This window comes from Anastrepha ludens, chromosome X (assembly GCF_028408465.1).
Source record: "Anastrepha ludens isolate Willacy chromosome X, idAnaLude1.1, whole genome shotgun sequence".
Lineage (NCBI taxonomy): Eukaryota > Metazoa > Arthropoda > Insecta > Diptera > Tephritidae > Anastrepha > Anastrepha ludens.
The window spans coordinates 3,059,656-3,079,435 of record NC_071503.1 but is presented as its reverse complement, the minus strand read 5'-3'; the positions used below and the strand labels follow the sequence as shown (position 1 = coordinate 3,079,435).

The following is a 19,780-nucleotide window of genomic DNA, read 5'->3' as shown; positions in this document are numbered from 1 at the left end:
TATGCCTACACTGACAAGTCTACCTATGCTGTTAAAACAACAACAAGGAGCTCCAGATACCTCGAGAGTCCCGCCTAACATTGGCGCAATTACGTTTTGGATACTGTAGCAGGTTAAACCACTTCTTATCCAGTATTGACCCCGACTTACTAAACATATGTCCAGGATGTGAAGGTACTTTGCACAACACTAACAACCTTTTCACATGCCCCATCAAACCCATGCACCCAACCTGTTGAAACAGCAAGTTTCCTGGGTCTACCGATAGATGAGCTAGACGAAGATTTTCGGTGATCTATATAACACTGACAAGGATAAGTATACTGCTACAACAACATTTCTTTGCGACGAAGTCTCTCTCACACAAAATATCCAACACGTCGCAAGGTCCTACTTTTTCTTGCCTTGCTCCGTCCATCGCATCTCTGGAATGGCAGTGCTGTCGGCCTTTACTCTCACGAGGGCATCAACCAGCCGGGCAGAGGCACCTTCCCCATTGAGGGAGCGGACATTCCAGGTGTATGCTCTCAAATCATAGTCATTAGTTCATTTGCAGGTAAAAAATGTTCATATCCGATGCTTTGTACATGTTTTCTTTGTGAGGATTTTTACCTGGCGGGTCCCAAACCCAGCGTACAACCAGCTATTCTGGGTTTTTTCGCATTCTCACATTAGCTCGTTCTCTAACGTGTGTTCGGAAGCTGCCCAGATGATGCTTGTGCTAAGCCGAGAAGTTGTGAGCTGCTTGGACCGTATGTAGAAGAATCGTATTGGCCACTCCAAAGTGAATGGTAATCCGTGACTTTCCTCACTTGTGTGGACTTCTACACATGGAATCATCCTCCATCCATATCTGGAGACTATAAATCGTATATTTATGTATAAGCTAATTGAGTTTAAAGCTCCCAAATTCCTTTACGAAAAATGAAGATTGATGAAATCTAAGACGCACCAAACACTGATTTTCGCCAAATATTCTTCCTTGTCCTCATCAGGGCTTTTGTTCATTAGTGCTGTGAGGCTCTGAAATTCCATTTCAGAATCTATCAAGTCTGCTATGAATAGACGTAACCACAAAAAGATAATTCAGAATTTTTTTTCTGCAAATTGAATGTGATTGCGGTTAACTTCTTTTCTCGATTTATTTTATTTAAGTAAATAAACTTTTGCTCGTATTTGTATCAATCTTTAAGATCCTTGCTCTTCTACACATATCTTCAAATCTTAAAAGTAATTATAATAAACTATATTTAGACTTACTACCAGTATACGGGGTCCGGCACTCGAAATGTAACCAACTTCAGACCACTCGCGTATTTGATGCAGGAGCACCCCCTGTCTGTTAGTTGACTAAATGACAGTCCAGAGTATTGTTTACAAGCGCGCGGAAGCATTTTGCCGAGAATAAACGCGAAAAAACCCAGTAATGGATTTCAAACGTATTAGTGTGATTGCATTATATTTGACTGGAAAATCACAACCAGCGATTGTTCGTGAGCTCGAGCACCTTCAAGTAAATAAAGTTTTTGTTTATTGCATCATTACTCGTTACAATGATACTGGTAGCATTGCGAAACGTCATGGAGTGAAGAAGCGACTTGAGCGAAATCCCCGACGAAATGCCAATCAAATGGCGAAAAAACTGAAAATATCTGACCGTACCATCCGCCGCATACTGAAAAATGATCTTTAAGTCAAGCCGTACAAGATCCAAAAGGCGCATGATCTCACACCAAAGCAGCAACAAGTCAGACTTGAGAGAGCAAAGAGTTGCTTCGCTTGCGGGAAAGCGGTCAATCTCCGAACATTGTGTTTTCTGACGAGAAAACTTTTAAAATTGAGCAATTCGTAAACTCACAAACCCCTATCGTTTATTTGACCGACCGTTCATACAAGAATTTGAGTCATCGATTGGCCACCAGGAGGCAGCGTCCGCCACAGGTAATGGCTTGGGCCGTTATAACCGCAGATGGGTGCTCCAATAATTTTAATTAAGCCTGGCGTCAAGTTAAATGCGAAATATTATCGGGAAAGTATTCTGAAAGTTGCTTTGAAGCCGTGGGCAGACAAAAAGTTCGGTGGCAGACCATGGACGATTTAACAGGACTCGGCACCGTCTCACAAAGCTCGAATGAATCAATAATCGCTAAACAACAAGGTTCCGAATTTCATAACGTCCACACAATGGCTCTCAAATTCACCAGACGCGAGTCCGGGATTATTCTCTTTGGTCCATTTTGGAGAGCAAGGTCCGAACTAAAATATTCACCAGTCTCGAGGCGCTGAAGAAGGCCATTGCCCGCGAGTGGGCCAAAATGCCTGCAAATTACCTTCGGGTAGCTTGTGATTCGTTGCTGGATCGTCTCATGGTCATGGTCAAGGCAAAATGTGGTCATTTCGAGCAAAAGTAAATTTAATCTTAATTTTGTATTATTTTCACACATTTTTCACTTTGAATTGAATAAAAGTAATTTTCCAAACTAAATGTATGGTTGTTGTTGTTGTAGCAGCATAAACATTCCCAATACTTACATACGGTGAATGCTGCCGGAGTGACAGTCCTTTGCCGGATATAAATCCGGGTCGTATCGGTAATGTAGAACCGACTGTCGCGGAAACGCTAAATGCATGGCCTTTTAAAAAAAATACAGTATACAGAAGTGTAACCTATTAAAAAGACTAAAGGTATGGACTTTTTAATTGGTTAAACTTCGAGTGCCGGATCCTGTATACAATATTTTCTAATTGTGTCATTTATGGTGTCGATATTGAGGTCCCTGTGACGTTGATATTGACGTCATTTGGTATATACCAGCCTGTTTTTGTTATTTTTCGAAGTACATATTTTAGATTTCTATTCTATATTTTCAAATGGCTGAGATTATTTAATTATATAGCACTACTTTGTTGTTAGGGCTTGGTTTTGCATTTCTAGCCAACACCTAGAACTTGGTTTTGATTACATTTCGTTTATTTTCTATATGTCGTTTCTAATTTATTTTTTCATCTATAGTTAAACCAAGATACTTTGCACAAGGATTTTTATCTCTTAAATTTATGGCCTTTTTAATTGGTTACACTTGAAGCGCCAGACCCTGTATATCCTATTGTTAGATTTTAGTTTTAAGTTTACATTCTATTGTGCTAGAATAAAGTTTTTTAAATTTTTGTAACTTCCATTCTGTAGATGTATTATAAAAGACTTAAAAAGGTAATACCCACATATTTTAGATAAATAAATAAAGCGAGTATAGATAATGATGCAAATGGCAGCGCTTATGGTGTAGGCCCCAGAAGTTCACAACTTATGCTTTGACCACTGATTCCGAAATTGTTTCTAGAAAGCCAAGTGCCAATATCCGTGTTTTTTAAGCTAATATTTTCCATACGTTTTAATGACTTGCTGAAGTTAAAATTTTTAGTACTTCTTTACAAGATCATTGTTTCTCAGGAGCCCAAATAATTTATGGACCGATATTAATTTACTCAATCGTATCGATCTCTTATATACAGGGTGGGCCAAATAAGACCTGCTAATGTTAAGCACAAATAACTTTTTTATTTTTTGACATATTTATTTTTCTCTTTTTGTAGGTTATAACTGAATTGTTGAAAATTTATTATGGAACCACCAACAACGACTACAATACGCTGAGGGTGATATGCAATACACTAGACAGGGCTAGTATACTGGGGCGGCAGCACTTGGTCGGGAAAAACCCGAGTCATTCCGGTAACGTAGAACCGGCTGCCCTGGGAATGTTGAATTCTCCTTTGTCCAGGTGGGGAAAAGGGTCGCCGTGGACTTGGTGCTTGCTCTCCTTCTCTGCGCATGCAACCGCAATTGCCACAAAAGTCCAAAATCGCAACAAGGTCCTCAAATCGCTGGCCATCAGCACTTGGGGCAAAGACAAAGAACTGTTGCTTTCGACATTTAAGGCAATTGGCCGGCCGGTTCTAAACTATGCTGCGCCTGTCTGGTCGCCTGGAACTAGTGATTCGCAGTGGACAAAGCTACAGACATGTCAAAATAACGCCATTCGGACAGCGACCGGGTGCCTCCTGATGTCTCCCATCCAACATCTACACAACGAGGCACAAATGCTCCCAGTAGCGGAGCACAACAAACTGCTCAGCAAGCAGTTCCTGCTGGGATGTTACCGCAGGTTTCACCCCTGCAGACACCTGCTTGAGCCTGAGCCGCCTCCCAGGCACGTCAGGAGACACCTCTTAGACTACGCTGACGAAATCCAGGACAAAACTGACCGAAACCTACTGGACCGGACAGTATTTAGACAGTCAATTAACGACATCCACCGGGAGACCGTTACCACCTTCATGAACTCCCGTCCTGTGAATGCCGTAATCGGAGTCCAACCACCACCTATTGCAGACGAAGAGAAATACTGATCCTGAGAATTGTGGCTGTAATGGAAAACGCGTTAAAAAGAGCCAATCTTTGTATCGAGAAAAATGGTGGACATTGGTCTGATGTAATATTTCATACATATAAAATATATTCAATGTATAAAAACAATTAACCAAAATAAATGATTATTGCAAAAGTTATTTGTGTTTAACAATAGTAGGTCTTATTTGACCCACCCTATAGTATGAACTAGTTGCCTAGAAACAGAAAGTCAGTTCTTTGCCCTTGTTGCCCGTCTTTGGGACCCTCTATAACAAAGGATCAAAATAATCAGAAGCACACAGCATTCTTTACATTTTATATCCAATAAGTCTTTCTGCTCACTAAATATATGTACATTAGCTTTATTTACCCTATGTTACTATTCAGAACAGTATTCATAGGTTCAAAAAGTGTACTTTAACTTATTAACTACAATATTTGAGCAATTCGATTATAATAAACTGCATTGCATGGACTTATAATATTTATTTTACACAATATATTTAAGAAAATTTATAGTCACATCAAGAAAAGGTATAGTCATAACGGGTTTCCCATATTCTTTTTCGATGCTTGAGATCGGTGTCTTCTTGCAAAATCCACGGTTAGCTACAATAGTTCTTCCAAACATCGTCGCAGCTGATGCTAATAATGCTTTCAAAAGTTTACCTTAGCGCTGTTTGAAAGTGTCAGTACTCTACTAAATATCATAACTTCTGATACACGCATGTTAATACCATTTTAAATCTCACCGAAATAACTTTCGAAAATCAGTTTCGAGACTAATCACCTAGTTTTTAATCGACATTAGCTGCATTGAAATTCGCTTAAAATTTACCTACACATAGCTCATAAAGTCTGCGTACACTTTACAAATTTTTTTAAACTGATTAAAAACACAATATAAATTTATAGTTAAAAACATATTTTTTTATTTACTCTTTGATTACATTCTTTAGCTATTTATATTAATTGGCGCTTACACCCTTTTTGGGTGTTTGACGAAGCTCGAAGGAGATTCAAACCTATTACTCCGAATGGCAGTCACGCATCCACATATTCGGCAACGGCGGCCGAAGTTACAAAACCAAAAAATGAATAGGAAGAATCCTTACTTCAACGTTTATATAACGATAAGTAAATGCAAAAATATGTAAATATAGCAACCAGAAAGCCCGCATACAGTTTGTTTCTTTTAATAATAGCGTTACTTTATTAGGATTTTTTTTTTCGTGTTTAAGCACTTTTCTTTATTTGTCATTATAATTGATCGGCTGGCGAAATCAGTCGCACATTTTATTTAAAAATAGTAATAATGGAAAGCAAAGGAAAAGAAATTAGGGTATCTGAAATGCAAGCAAACCGGGATTGTAACATATAAGCCCAGATCTGGGCGTCAAAGAACACTATCGGTCAGAGAAAAGCGCAGCATAAAAAATTTGGCAAATCTTAACCCGACGACAGCTGAGTAGTAAGCTGCTGCTACGCCAGAAGGAATCGGAACAGCGTGGCTTGTCTCAAATGTCAGTGGAGTTGTGGTCAAAAATGCACAGCTGGAGAAACAGGATACGCGTATATTCAAATTGGAAGCAGAGAAGACTCAGACGTCGCAACTAGAAACGATTAAGACTGCGGTAGATGCAGTGAAGACTCGCCTCTGTGAACTACGACTGAATCGTCCGAATATGTTAATCAATGGCCCGAACGTAAAATCACCATTATTTGACAGCACTGTAACATTCCCGATATTTAAGCTCCAGTTCCAAGCAACAACAGCAACAAGTCACTGGATTACTGCAGACAAGGTTGCTGCATTGGGACAACTATGAAAGTCTGATGGCAGCAATAGAAAGACGTTACGGGAGTGACCACAGGCAACAACTGTTCCAGATGGAACTGACGAATCGCTATCAGAAAACAAATGAAAGCTTGCAGGAATACGCGACAGAGATTGAGCGGTTGGTACATTTGGCAAACTGCACACTTCGCTGAGAAGATGAAGTGAGATCCGAAACGGGCAGCATCCTCAACACCGAAGGGGACCTTTGCTGAAACAGTGTCGTTTGCGCGGACACAGTAAACAGCAGCTCTCTCTAGCAAACCAGAGCATAAAGTCCATCCGATTGATGTTGAAGGGCCTACCTCGGTGGAGGAAATTTATAAGGGCAAGGACTTCCTTCAGTTAACACGAAGAAGCTCGGACTTAAAGTGTTACAACTGCGGTAAGACCGGACATATGGCCGGCAATTCCAGTATACCACGAAGCCCACCGAAAACGATCCCAGGAGGAAGGAAGCGAAACACTGAAACTGACAATGGCGCTCCCGATGCACAGCAGTCATTAAACTATAAAAAACGAGCTCTAAGGGGCGAGAGCTGGTTCCCAACTCTGAGTGCCCTGCAGTCTCTGTCTCGTAATTGGACGGACAAGCAACAACTTGACGATAAGGAGAACTGTAAATGGTGGTGCAACGAACTCGACCATCAGGTCAGATTTGGTTAATGGTAATGTGGAACCATTGGTTGGCTACAAGCTCCAGACAGCTACAGGAGAAAAAGCTTTGATTTCTGGAGAGCTAGTTTGCGAAGTCGTTATTGGAGGTTTCTTAGTAATGCACCCATTTTTACTGGCTGAAATCACAGATGAAGTAATAATTGGCGTAAATTTCAAGCTGCTGCACGGATTTATGTTGGATTTGGGTAAAAGAGTTCTTTCGTGTCAGAATATGGAGATACCGCTGAGCCCCGGTTATTAGCAAGTGTACAGTCCAGAAAGGTCCCCGTCAACGGATTCTGCCAAAATCTGAAGTAGTCATATGTGGAACCAGGCTGTAGAACAGGCCAAGTGTGGGTCATAAAAGCAGCTAAGGAGACTCCAAACATAATCGTGGGAAGGGCACTAATGGAGACGGAAAAAGACAAGAGAGGCCGTACATAATTTCAAGTCACTAGTTATTTTGGATAAATGAGCTGTAATTGAGAAATATCGGGCTGTAGAAGCTATAAGAGAAGAATTCCAGAAAACAGGCAGAAAAACCTGCAATTTTATAAGGACTTGATTGCAAGAAGAAAGAGTAGCCGAGAGCAGTAAAAGAACGAAAGCTAAGAAATTGCTAAAAAATACGGCTACCTATCAACAGCGATTTTGGGAAGTCTGCCATCGTGAAACATCGAATAGATACCGGAGAAGCAACGTCAATTCGCTGAGGTGCATGTCGAGTTCCGCTAGCAAAGCGCGAAGAAGAAAATCAGATAATCGAAAATATGCAGTAAAGTCGAATTATTGAGCCATAAATAAGCCCATGGAGCTAACCGGTTGTCCACGCTTGATTTAAAAGTGGTTACTAGCAGGTGGAAATCGAGGATTGCAATCGTGACATCTTCATCAAGGGTAAACATTTTAGCGATCATCTGAAAAATTTGGAGGAAGTCCTTTAGCGCATTGCCTCCGCGGGATTGCGATTTAATCCGAAGAAGTGTGCCTTGTTTAAAACCGAAGTCACGTATCTTGGACATAAGGTGCCAATATCAAAATGGACGAGGAATAAATAAAAGCAATAAAAGATTAGCCACGACCAAGAAATGTGCACGAAGTGCGAAGTTTCCTAGGACCGTGCCCTTATTACCGTAGCTTTGTTCCAGGGTCCGCAAATATTGCCCGGAGTCTCCAAAATCTCTCTGAGAAGAATTGCGCATTTGTGTGGTACAAAGCACAGGCGGAAGCGTTCCAGCAATTGAGAGAGATTCTTTATACTGCGCATACGGAATTGGTGGAGTACTGTCACAGATCATCAATGAGGAAGAAAAAGTGATCGCATACAATAGCAGAGTCCTTGGGAAGCCGCAGATAAATTACTGTGTGGCCAGACGAGAACTGTTAGCGGTGGTTGAGTGCGTAAAACATTTTAAAAAATGCTTGTATGGTTAACGATTCCATTTAACAACCGAACATGCAGCACTGAGATGGTTGCTCCAATATCCGGAAGGACAAATTTCACGGTAGTTCGAAAGGCTGCAAAATTACGACTTTGAGATCGAGCATCGAAAAGAAGAACTTTGATGCACTACCTCGGCGACCTTGGGCTGTAGAGTATAGTTGATATCAGACTAATGCAGTTGCAACCAGATGATGAGTGGGAACCAAGTGTAATAAGAAGTCAATTGAATGATGCTAACCTGAGAAATATTATGGAAGCGAAAGGCGCTGGAGAGAGACCATATAAAAGTGAAGTATCGAAAGAAAGCCGTGTGGCTAAGGTGTATTGGGTACAGTGGACTAGTCTTAAAATAATTGATGGAGCTCTGCCTCGCACAAAACGAAGTACCTCCTGTCTTCAAACAAACAGTCGGCGCACTCGCGTATCGGCACCCACGTCACTGTTGACAGTTATAATTTTGAGGTTGTAAAAGACTTCGTCTATTTAGGAACCAGCATTAACACCGATAACAATGTCAGCCTTGAAATCCAACGTAGAATCTCTCTTGCCAACAAGTGCTACTTTGGACTAAGTAGGCAATTGAGTAGTAAAGTCCTCTCTCGACGAACAAAACTAACACTCTACAAGACTCTCATCATGCCCGTCCTAACGTATGGCGCAGAAGCTTGGACGATGACAACATCCGATGAAGCGACGCTTGGAGTGTTCGAGAGAAAGATTCTGCGTAAGATTTTTGGACCTTTGCACGTTGGCAACAGCGAATATCGCAGACGATGGAACGATGAGCAGTATGAGCTTTACGACGACATAGACATAGCGCAGCGAATAAAGATCCAGCGGCTACGTTGGCTGGGTCATGTCGTCCGAATGGATACAAACGCTCCGGCTTTGAAAGTATTCGATGCGGTACCAGCTGGTGGTAGTAGAGGAAGAGGGCGGCCTCCTCTGCGTTGGAAAGATCAGGTGGAGAAGGACTTGGCTTCACTTGGTGTGTCCAGCTGGCGCCGGTTAGCACGAGAAAGAAACGACTGGCGCGCTTTGTTAAACTCGGCCAAAATCGCGTAAGCGGTTATAGCGCCAATTAAGAAGAAGAAGAAGCTCTGCCTCGCTTATGTCAAGGTGAAGATGGAAACCATTCCCGTGATCTGTGTCATCTGGGTATCACTAAAACGCTGGATCAGATTAGGCAGCGGTGTTACTGAATAAATTGCACAGAATCCGTAGCAGAATGAATTTGAAATTGCTCGGAGTGTTTGGCAGTGAAAGACCCAAAGTAGGAGAAGGAGGATTACAGCAATACAACGCAGGTTCACCATTTGAGCGAGTGACCATGGATGTTGCATGCCCGTTTCCAACAAGTGATTCCGTAAGTGGCCAAAAGTGTACGTTCTACCAAACCAGGAGGCCTGAGCTGAGGTTTTTGTGCAGAATTGGATGCCTCGGTTGCTAGTACCCATCGAGTTGCATTCAGACCAAGGAAGGAACTTCGAATCCGCAGTATTCAAAGAAATGTGTTGCTTGTTGGAGATTAAGAAAACACGTACAAGATCCTTGCATCCCCAATCAGATGGAATGGTCGAAAGATTGAACCGCACACTGGAGAAGTACTTGCGAAAGGTACATGCAAAGCAGTCAACAGGCGGCTGAATGGCGCTATCGATATGAGCTGAAACACAAAAAACCACGTCAAAGTTCGTCAAAAGTGAAAGTCGTGCTACTCGTTCTCTTTCATTCTGGTCTGGATCATGGTATTGTGCACTCGGAATTCGTTCCAAATGGTTCTACGGTAAATAAAAAATTATTCGCAAGTTACATATGCGACGTTTGTGGAAAGAAACTCATGGATCTTGCACCATGATAACACACCGTCTCACAAGGCTCAAATTGTAAACACTTTTTTGACCAAAAACTCGGCAAATATCAGGTCAGTCCATAAGTTCATGCGTTTTTTAAAGGTGGTTTTAAAATTAATAAAAAATATGTTTATTTTACATTTTATTTTTATTTTATTACAATAATATATTTTCCTTCATTATTTACAATGTCTTCTCAACGTTTAGGCAAATTTTTAATTCCCTGCTCAAAAAATTGTTTGTCCTTGGAGCCAAAATATCCCTTTTTATAGCTTCTTTTGCGGAATAGTTCTTTTTCCTCATATGGGATTGAAGTCCACGGAAAAGGTGATAATCACAAGGTGCAATATCCGGAGAGTATGGTGGATGCGGCATTAGCTCCAATCCGAGCTCGTTCAGCTTGCCTAATGTTTGCCTTGTGGTATAAGGTCTTGCGTTGTCGTGGTGAAACAAAACTTTGCGTCTATTTACTAAAGACGGTCGATTTTTTTTAAGTGCCTCATTCAGGTTTGATAGCTGATGGGAATAATAATCAGCAGTTATCGTCTGATTTGATTCCAGAAGTTTATAATAAAGAATACCGACCATATCCCACCAAATAGACAGGAGAATCTTCTTGGGTTTAAGGCCATCTCTACTGGTGGGTTCTGGTGTTCCATCTTTATCTACCCATTGGCTTTTGCGAACAGGGTTATTGTAAAGGTCCTATTTTTCATCACCAGTAACGATACGGTTCAAAAAACTTTCATTTTCAAGCCGTTGCAGCAGCAGAGAACACACATTCACTCTCTGCTGAAGGTTGGCGAAGGAAAGTCTATGCGGAACCCATTTTCCCAGCCTTGAAACCTTTCCCAACTGAACCAGGTGCCTATGAACTGCTCCATGCGATGAATTTAACCTCGTTTCCATGACAGTCGGTTCTACGTTACCAAAACGATCCGGATTTATATCCGGCCAAGGACTGTCACTCCAGCAGCATTCCCCGTATGTAAGTATGGGGAATGTTTATGCTACTACAACAACATGAATTTAACCTCTGAGCTATCATATCGATTGTCAAATTTGGCTCAGCTTCTACGAGTTCGAGCAAGGCGTCGGAGTTAAAGACTTCAGGACGACCAGCGCGCGGGGCATCCTCCCCGTCGCAGTTACCACTTCGGAATTTTGAAAACCACTTTTGCGCAGTCCTTACACTCACGGTGAACAGTGTTTATTTCTGCAGCAGCAGTTGTCGTATTTTTACCACATTTATAAAAAAAATACAAAATATGCCTCTTATACGCGTTCGAAGATTGCATTTTCTTTTTTAACAACACGTGATTCTATCCGCGATTAAAATCACTTATTGAATGCACAATATATCAAAAATGATATAAATAGTTCCGTTTTATTCCGCAAATAATTTTTTGCATGCAAAAATCGTACACAAGTGAAATTATGCGTAAAATACGCACGAACTTATGGACTGAACTGTCTGAACTGAACTGATACTATGGAACAACCATCGTATTCACCGGATTTAACCCTGTGATTTTTTCCTTTTCCCAAAACATAAAATGCCACTCCGAGGAATCCGCTTTGAATGGATAGAGGCCATTAAGGAGAATTCGCTGAAGGAGGTGAAGAAGATATCTTCAAACGCGTGTAAAAGGAACTTTGATGACTGGACTAATCGTTGGTATATGTGTATTACTTCGAATGGAGCCTATTTTGAAGGCGACAAAACAAGTTTTGATGATTAAACAATTATTTTGCGCTTTACTGAACAATTCCCCGTACTTTTTTGACAGACAGTAATGCATTCCATTCCATTTATGGAACAACATCAAGAAGCACACCACAAATAGGAGTAGGAGCTCGGCCCAACACCTAAAAAGGGTGTACGCGCGGGTGTATTATATATACACATGCCCCACATAGTCTGCGTTCACCCTAAAAAAAACTTTTTAGTGAATGAAACACATAACGTGCTTTTATAATTTTTATAAATTTGTATATATTTATATGTTTATTATATGTTTAAGTTACAAAAACAAAAATAAATTTCAAGATTCCTCACATAAGTTTTTAGATAACGGTGAATAATGGCTGTAACAAGTAAATAAAGCGACCATAAAGTTTGCGTTCAGTCTTAAAGTCAAATACAAAAACATCATATGCTATATGCAAAAATTAAATCTAATATTTAGTTGGATATCCACGTTGCTTCAGGACTTCACACAGCCTATTTGGCATTGAACTTACTAGTTTGTCTGTTTCCTCTGATGTTATCTTCCTCCATTCTGCCTGCATGACACTCCGTAAAACCTCTTTACTTGTAATCACTTGCTGACGAATTCTTTTTTCCAATAGATCCTACAGATGCTCGATGGGGTTAAGATCTGGGTATTGTGGCGGTGTTTTAAGCCGTTTTGGGGCGTTGTACAAGAGCCAAAGCTTAACGATCTCGACTGTGTGCTTCGGGTCGTTATCTTGTTGAAACCAAAATGTTCTTGATAAGCCGAGATTTTTTGCACTTTGCTTTAAATTCCGTTTTAGTATGTTCAAGTATCCCCATTTATCCATCGTCGAATCAATAAATTCTAACTGACCCACCCCATTTGCCGTGCTTAACCGTGCCAACAAGATTTTGCTTTTCAAGAGCAGTTCCAGGTTTTCGCCAAACAATTTAACGGCCTTTTATTCCGAATATGCAAAATTTACTTTCGTCTGAAAATATTACTTTTTTCCAGAACTCGGGAGGCTTGTTTATGTACTTATTAGCAAACTGAATGCGTTTACGTCTGTTCACAAGAGAAATGAAAGGCTTTCTTCGGGCGACTCTACCATGGTATCCAGCTTGACGTAGAACTTTTCTGGCAGTTTCAGCGCAAATACTTTTTTTAAATGTTTGATTTATGTTTTCAACTAATTTTGAGGATGTAATCAGGGCGTTAACCTTTGTCAAGTTGATTATAGAACGCTTTTCTCGGGTCGATAATTTTTTCGGACGCCCTGACCTGGGCTTAGATGTAAAAATTCCAGTTTGCCGAAAATTTGTTACAACTCGCTGAATAGAGGAATAAGTTCTCCCAAAAGATTTTCCAATATTTCCGAAACTTTTTCCGTCTTTCCACATTTTTATAATTATTTTCCTCTCAGAAACCCTTATTTCTTTCCCCTTTCCTTCCATGTTCTTTAATTATCTCCAGTTATAAATAAAATGTTCAACTAAGCTTTGTTAACATTCAATCGAAGTAATGCGCAATCAAAAATTAATATAAACAAGGAAAAATATCTTAAAATTAACGGTATCATTAAAATAAACAGGCTGAACGCAGACTTTTTGGTGCCACATTTACATGCTGCTGAAATTATTTTCCCGTTATCTAAAAAGTGAAGTGAGGAATCTTTTTTTTTTTTTTTTGCCCTTAACAGCTGGGAATGTAGTGAATAAACAAATTTTAAAGATTTCAATTTAATCATAATATTCTATTTTGTTTTTAATAAATTTAAGAAGGCTATTCGGGTAAACGCAGACTTTGTGGGGCATGTATATATATATATATAATGCAGTCAGGCAATGCAATTTTTCTTAGCTCCCCACTCCATTGTTAACAAGCAAAATTTGCCACGAAACTGAGTATAATTTATGAGTAGACAATGCATACGAACAAAAGCAAAAATAACGAAACTCTTTTCTGCGAATTTGTGCATTTATGCATACGGTAAAGTTTGCCACAGAATTTGTGGGGAGGCAAAAAAATCGCCCATTGCTCTGTGAAAATCATATTCTAGGGATCAAAATAAGCAACTTTGCCGAAGGAACCATACCTCTAAAACGAGTTCTGATGTCCCCCAATTTGGGTCGAACTTTTAGTGTCTTTTGTGGGGAGGCAAAAAAATCGCCCATTGCTCTGTGAAAATCATATTCTAGGGATCAAAATAAGAAACTTTGCCGAAGGAACCATACCTCTAAAACGAATTCTGATGTACCCCAATTTGGGTCGAACTTTTTAGTTTCTTTTGGCAGAGGGATACTTTCATTTCAAGTATTTCGTTCTTGTGTAATGGATGTCGAAGATGAGACATGCTCTACATGCTCTGGTAGGCCAATCATTGGAAATGTCACCAAAATCATGGAGTGCTATTATTGGGCCGCCATTTGGCCACTTATTCTATTGCCCTGCAACTAAAGATTAACTAGAAAATCATTTGGAACCATTTGTATAGATATACCACATGAATTAATGCATATGAGCCTTTGTATGGAATTAAATAGGCTCAAACGGACGGTTTGCTGTATAATTTCTGAGATTGAAAGAGAAATATTCATTACGCCGAACGAGCCTCTATTATCGACAACTAAGGAGGAGATCGACCAGAAGTATAGGAAGTATGTTGTGTTTCATCACAACACCACCAGGCCGCACTAATCTTTAACAAGACACCAGGAACTCCGATAGTACGAGTATTGTATGTAGTCCAAACCTGGCAAAAAGAAAATATCATCTTTTGAAAAATTTGCACAATTTTCTTGATACGAAGCTGACTTTAAGAGGAAATGAGCTAATCAAATTCTATACCAGAAAAAACGGGGACTTCTTCAATCGCGCAATTATACAATGGAATCTAAAACGCAGAAAAGTAACGGCGGAAATTCGATCCAAAAAAGATAATACTAAATAAAATAAAACTAAATAAAGCGAACAAACTAAAAGAACTGTTCACTTGGCTTAATAGATTTTTAGATAGGTGCCGATCCCAAATATTTCTTTTATCAAATATTTTATTAGATAATCCGTTTTTATACCCGTGCGTCCTAATATGCTTCACAAACGGTTACGGTTGAAGGCAATAGCATAAACGAATCGAGATATTGACATATTCACCAAAATGCTCAGAATGACGAGAGGAGGAAGTTAAGTCGTATCTGTCCGTCCGTACGCACAATAATTTGATCAAAAATTAATATTAATCAATGTGATGAAGTACACATATTACTCTTCACCAAGTATTGGAAATGGGCAAAAACGGTCAGTAACCATGCCACCTCCCGCATAACGGAAATTTTGAAAAAGATTGGTGCAAATGACGAGCACAGACAAACAATACAATACGTTTTTCTTAATTTTGGTGTTTCACCGAGATTCGAACCTACGTTCTCTCTGTGAATTTCAAATGGTAATCACGCACCAACCCATTCAGCTACGCCGGCCGCTTACTGTTCGATAAATCCGTGTATATACCTTCTGCTCAAATATGAACGTGACGTTATCAATAAAACGGTCCGCGGATGACATATGGCAAAAATAAATTTTTTGTTTTTTGGTAGGACTGTTATAAGCTTACATGGCAAATTTCAGCGTGATATGTCACATAGGTTGTTTTCTGTGCTACTGTAAACAAGTCAAGCTCGAGTGTGTTCTTCGGGCTAGTTGCAAACATTCGTAAAAAACTTGCTTTAGGAGCGATGTTTTACTACAAGCTCGCTTATTGAACAATTAGAGAAACTAAGTTGCTATATTAATTTAAGGATTTTCGATCAGTACAGCCACCCAGCTTTCATGCTGCTACGCCAAGAAATGTATGTACAATGTATGAAATTTTCAACCTCATTATTTACATAATAATGCTACGTAGGTATATAGGTACTTCGGTACCAATTTTTTATTAGTGCCGGTGACATTATCAACGTTCCGTATGACTCACCTGCTTCTTTGGTAAATTGCTTTGAGTTATATTATTGGAATTTTTCTACAGCATCTAAAGCGCATTCTCGCACATCGGCTTTATACCTACATACATTCAAGATATTCAGTTAGTTCATCGACCATATCTCCTCTTTGTTCAACATAAAATAGCAACACATACAGGTCACTCACACCTTACTTGATGAAGACACAGTTGTTTAGTAGTGTTCTATATTTCATAATATTAAGAAAGAAAAGCACGCGTGGATGGATTTACAACAAATGACTTAAACTTTATTTCAGGTTTTGACAAGTACATGAAAGGTTGCCAGATTTGATAATTACATCAATAGTTTTAATACAAATATTTAGTACTGGATGATGTTAGAATTTACATTTTGATATACATTCTCAACACCCCCACTATATCAAAATTCCAAACAATACAAATACTGTTAAAAAGAAATCAATATGGAACAATACCAAGAATTTGCATAAATTTATAGTGTTTTATTTCTGACAATCCCTTAGTTAATAAGTCTGCAGGCATGTTAGCAGTTGGCAAATATTTAGTTTCAACTAGACCGCTATTAATTACATCTCTGATAAAATTATACCTTACATCAATATGTTTTGATCGTTTATGAGATTGATGGTTATTTGCCAGTTTTAATGCACTTTGGCTGTCATTATACAATATTATCATGTTGAAACAACCTGTTAATTCATATTCTAAATTTCTTAAATAAATGGCCTCTCGACAAGCCTCTGATAAAGCCATATACTCTGCTTCACAGCTACTGAGAGCAACAGTCCTTTGTTTTTTGCTCTCCCAAGAGATGGCAGATCCAGATTTAGTAAAACAGATGCCAGTATAAGAACGTCTATCAATGCTATCACTAGCCCAGTCTGCATCTGCATACCCCTCTAGATCTGTTCTCTCTTTAGAATATCTTAAACAATAATGCTTTGTTTTTAACAAATATTTTAAAATTCTCTTAGCATAATTCCAGTGAACATGTGAATAACAATTATTAAATTGACTTAGGTAACTGACTGAATAGGCAATGTCTGGTCGTGTCAAAACTGCCAGATACATCAAACTACCTATAAGTTTTTGATATGGCAAATGATCTTCACAAATATCAGATTTCTCAATATTTAATTTAGTCTCTATCGGAGTACTAACTGTATTACATTCAGACATGTTAAACTTTTTAATCAATTGCTCAATATATTGCTCCTGGTCCACTGTAATTACATTTACATGTTTATCAATATTAATCCTCATACCTAAATATTGCTTTACCTGACCTAAATTTTTAATCTCAAATTTTTGTTCCAAGGCTTCAATTAAAATATCAGTTTCTGACTTATCATTTGAAAATATTATGAAATCATCAACATAAATTCCAACAAAAGTTTTCTTACCATTACTATGATTTTTTATAAACACACAAGGTTCTAATTTACTTTTGCTAAATTCTAAATTATACAATGTTTCTTCGACTCTCTGATACCAGGGCAGTGCAGATTGTTTTAAGGGGTTAGGGGTAGTCAGAGGCCCGAAAAAATGATGATTTTCACGAATTTTTTTTTGCTACTTAATTAATTTATTTAACAAAAATAAAAACATAGCATAAAAACATCATGTTTTAACTTGACTTCACCAAAATTTCAAAAAAAAAAATTAATAATTGCAAAAGTTATCGCTGTTTGTGTGAAGCCCGTTTCTCCAGAAGTCCCTTGCGGTGAACATCACAAGTCCTTGCAGATTCATCTAAAACCAATCGGATGAGAAAAATTATTTTTATTGATAGATAATCTCGAGCCGGATCGAAGCTTGTTTTTTTTTTCAAAATGAACAAAATGGCGGCCTCAGGAAATATTTTTCAGATTTTCGGGAAAAAACCAACAGTTAATTGTTAAAAAAAAATCGAAATTTTTGAAAAAAAAAAAATCCTTCGATCAGGCACAAGTTTTTTATGTTTTTCAAAAGCTGTATAAATTTTATTGAAATCTACGTAGCGGTTTTTAAGTTACAGTGTTCACCAGTTTGAAAAACATAGTTTTGAGAAAAACGCATTTAAAGTTTTGCTATCGGCTCCGGAGCGGCCGAGCGCCCTTTGTTAATTGTTGAATAACTTGAAAAGTATTTGTCGGATTCACTTCAAATTTTTACACAATATTTTTAAAACATTATACTTTAAGAAAATGCAAAAAAAAAAAAATCGATTTTTTGAAAATTCTGACTACCCCTAACCCCTTAAACCATACACAGCCTTTTTTAATTTTAACACTTTACTGGAATCTTTAACAGGAAAACCGTCAGGTAAATGCATATACATACTTTCTTTTAAATATCCGTTAAGAAAAGCTGTTGTAACGTCTAAGTGAGTAATGTCCATATTGAACTGAACGCTTAATGCAAATAATAAGCGCAAGGTTGAATGTCTAATGACCGGCGAGAATGTCTCTTGGTAGTCCACACCAGCTTTCTGCGTATAACCTTTGGCCACTAACCGTGCCCGATACCTCACATTACCATCGCAATCATATTTTCTTTTTAGGACCCACTTACACTGCACTACACTAGCATTTTCTGGAGCATCAACAATCTCCCATACTTGGTTGTCTTCGAACGACTCCAACTCCTCTGCCACCGCCTGCAACCACTGCTGCTTCTCTGGACCACTGATAGCATCTTCATATGTCGGCTCGTCCTCCCCTGTGGATCTAGTACAAATATGAAGGCTTTTTCCTCTGTCTTTTCTCTTTTATTTCATCAACTAGTTGAGGGGCTTGTTGTGTATTATTGGATTGCGAATCATTTGTTTTTTCAGGTGTATTATCGATTTTTTGCAAGTCATTATTATATTCTACACTCTCTGCATCCCGAAATTCTAAGTCACTAGAGCTTGATTCACTGTGATAATCTAATTTCACCACAGATTCAACCATTGAATCCCCCACTGAATCTGTGTTCTCTATAGAAACTGTAACTATTTCTTCTTTCTTTGGTTTTTCCTTAATCACAACATCTCTACTGGTAGTAATTTGTCTTTTGATTGGATCATAAATTCTATATCCTTTTACATTCTCACTGAAACCAACTAGTATATGTTTCTTTGATTTTGTATCCCATTTCGTTCTTTTTTCTTTTGGTATGTGAGCCATCACAGTGCTTCCAAATATACGTATATGTTCTAAGTTTGGTTTAATTCCAGTCCACGCTTCATATGGTGTCTTTTCAATGCCTGAAGCTACTGACCGGTTTTTTAAATAGACAGCTGTGTTCGCAGCTTCTGCCCAAAATGTTTTGTCCAAACCAGCATCGAAGAGAAGACATCTTGCTCTCTCTACAATGGTTCTATTTGATCTCTCACTTAGCCCATTCTGTTCGGGCGTATAAGGATTTGTTTTTTGATGTATGATGCCTTCTGATTTCAAATAATTCTCAAAATCATTACTGCAATACTCCCAACCATTATCCGTTCTCAAGATTTTTATATTTTTATTATGAAAATTCTCCACCACGCACTTAAACTCTTTGAAATAGTGTAATACTTCATTTTTTGTTTTCAGAAAATAAATAAAGGTCATTCTGGTATAGTCATCAATTAATAATAGAAAATATCTTGCACCGCCAATCGATTTGGTCTCCATTGGCCCACAAATATCAGAATGAACAATTTCTAGTACATCTGTTGCTCGGGATCCAGTACTGAATGGCAATCTTGACTGTTTGCCTTCACAACATATCTCACAATCTAATTTGCTTATTGTGAACGTGTCAGGATAATCCAGCCCATTCACTAATCCGCAACGCTTCATTTTGTTCATATCATTGCTATTTATATGACCAAGACGCCTGTACCACGTTTCACCATTCACTATGGTAGGTGA

At 38.7% G+C, this 19,780-nt stretch overlaps 1 protein-coding gene across 7 annotated transcripts in view; it reads right to left on the bottom strand.

Annotated features, from left to right (window-relative positions):
- Window positions 1-19,780, bottom strand: part of LOC128869257 (adapter molecule Crk) — a 149,734-nt gene that overhangs the window by 7,400 nt on the left and 122,554 nt on the right. The window contains exon 1 of one of the 7 annotated variants that reach the window (XM_054111797.1): window positions 15,894-15,979. The exons of the other annotated variants lie outside the window; for them this stretch is intronic. The gene's annotated coding sequence lies outside the window, so the exon portion shown is untranslated. Of the gene's footprint in view, window positions 1-15,893; window positions 15,980-19,780 lie in introns of those variants that run through there. 7 annotated transcript variants of the gene reach the window in all.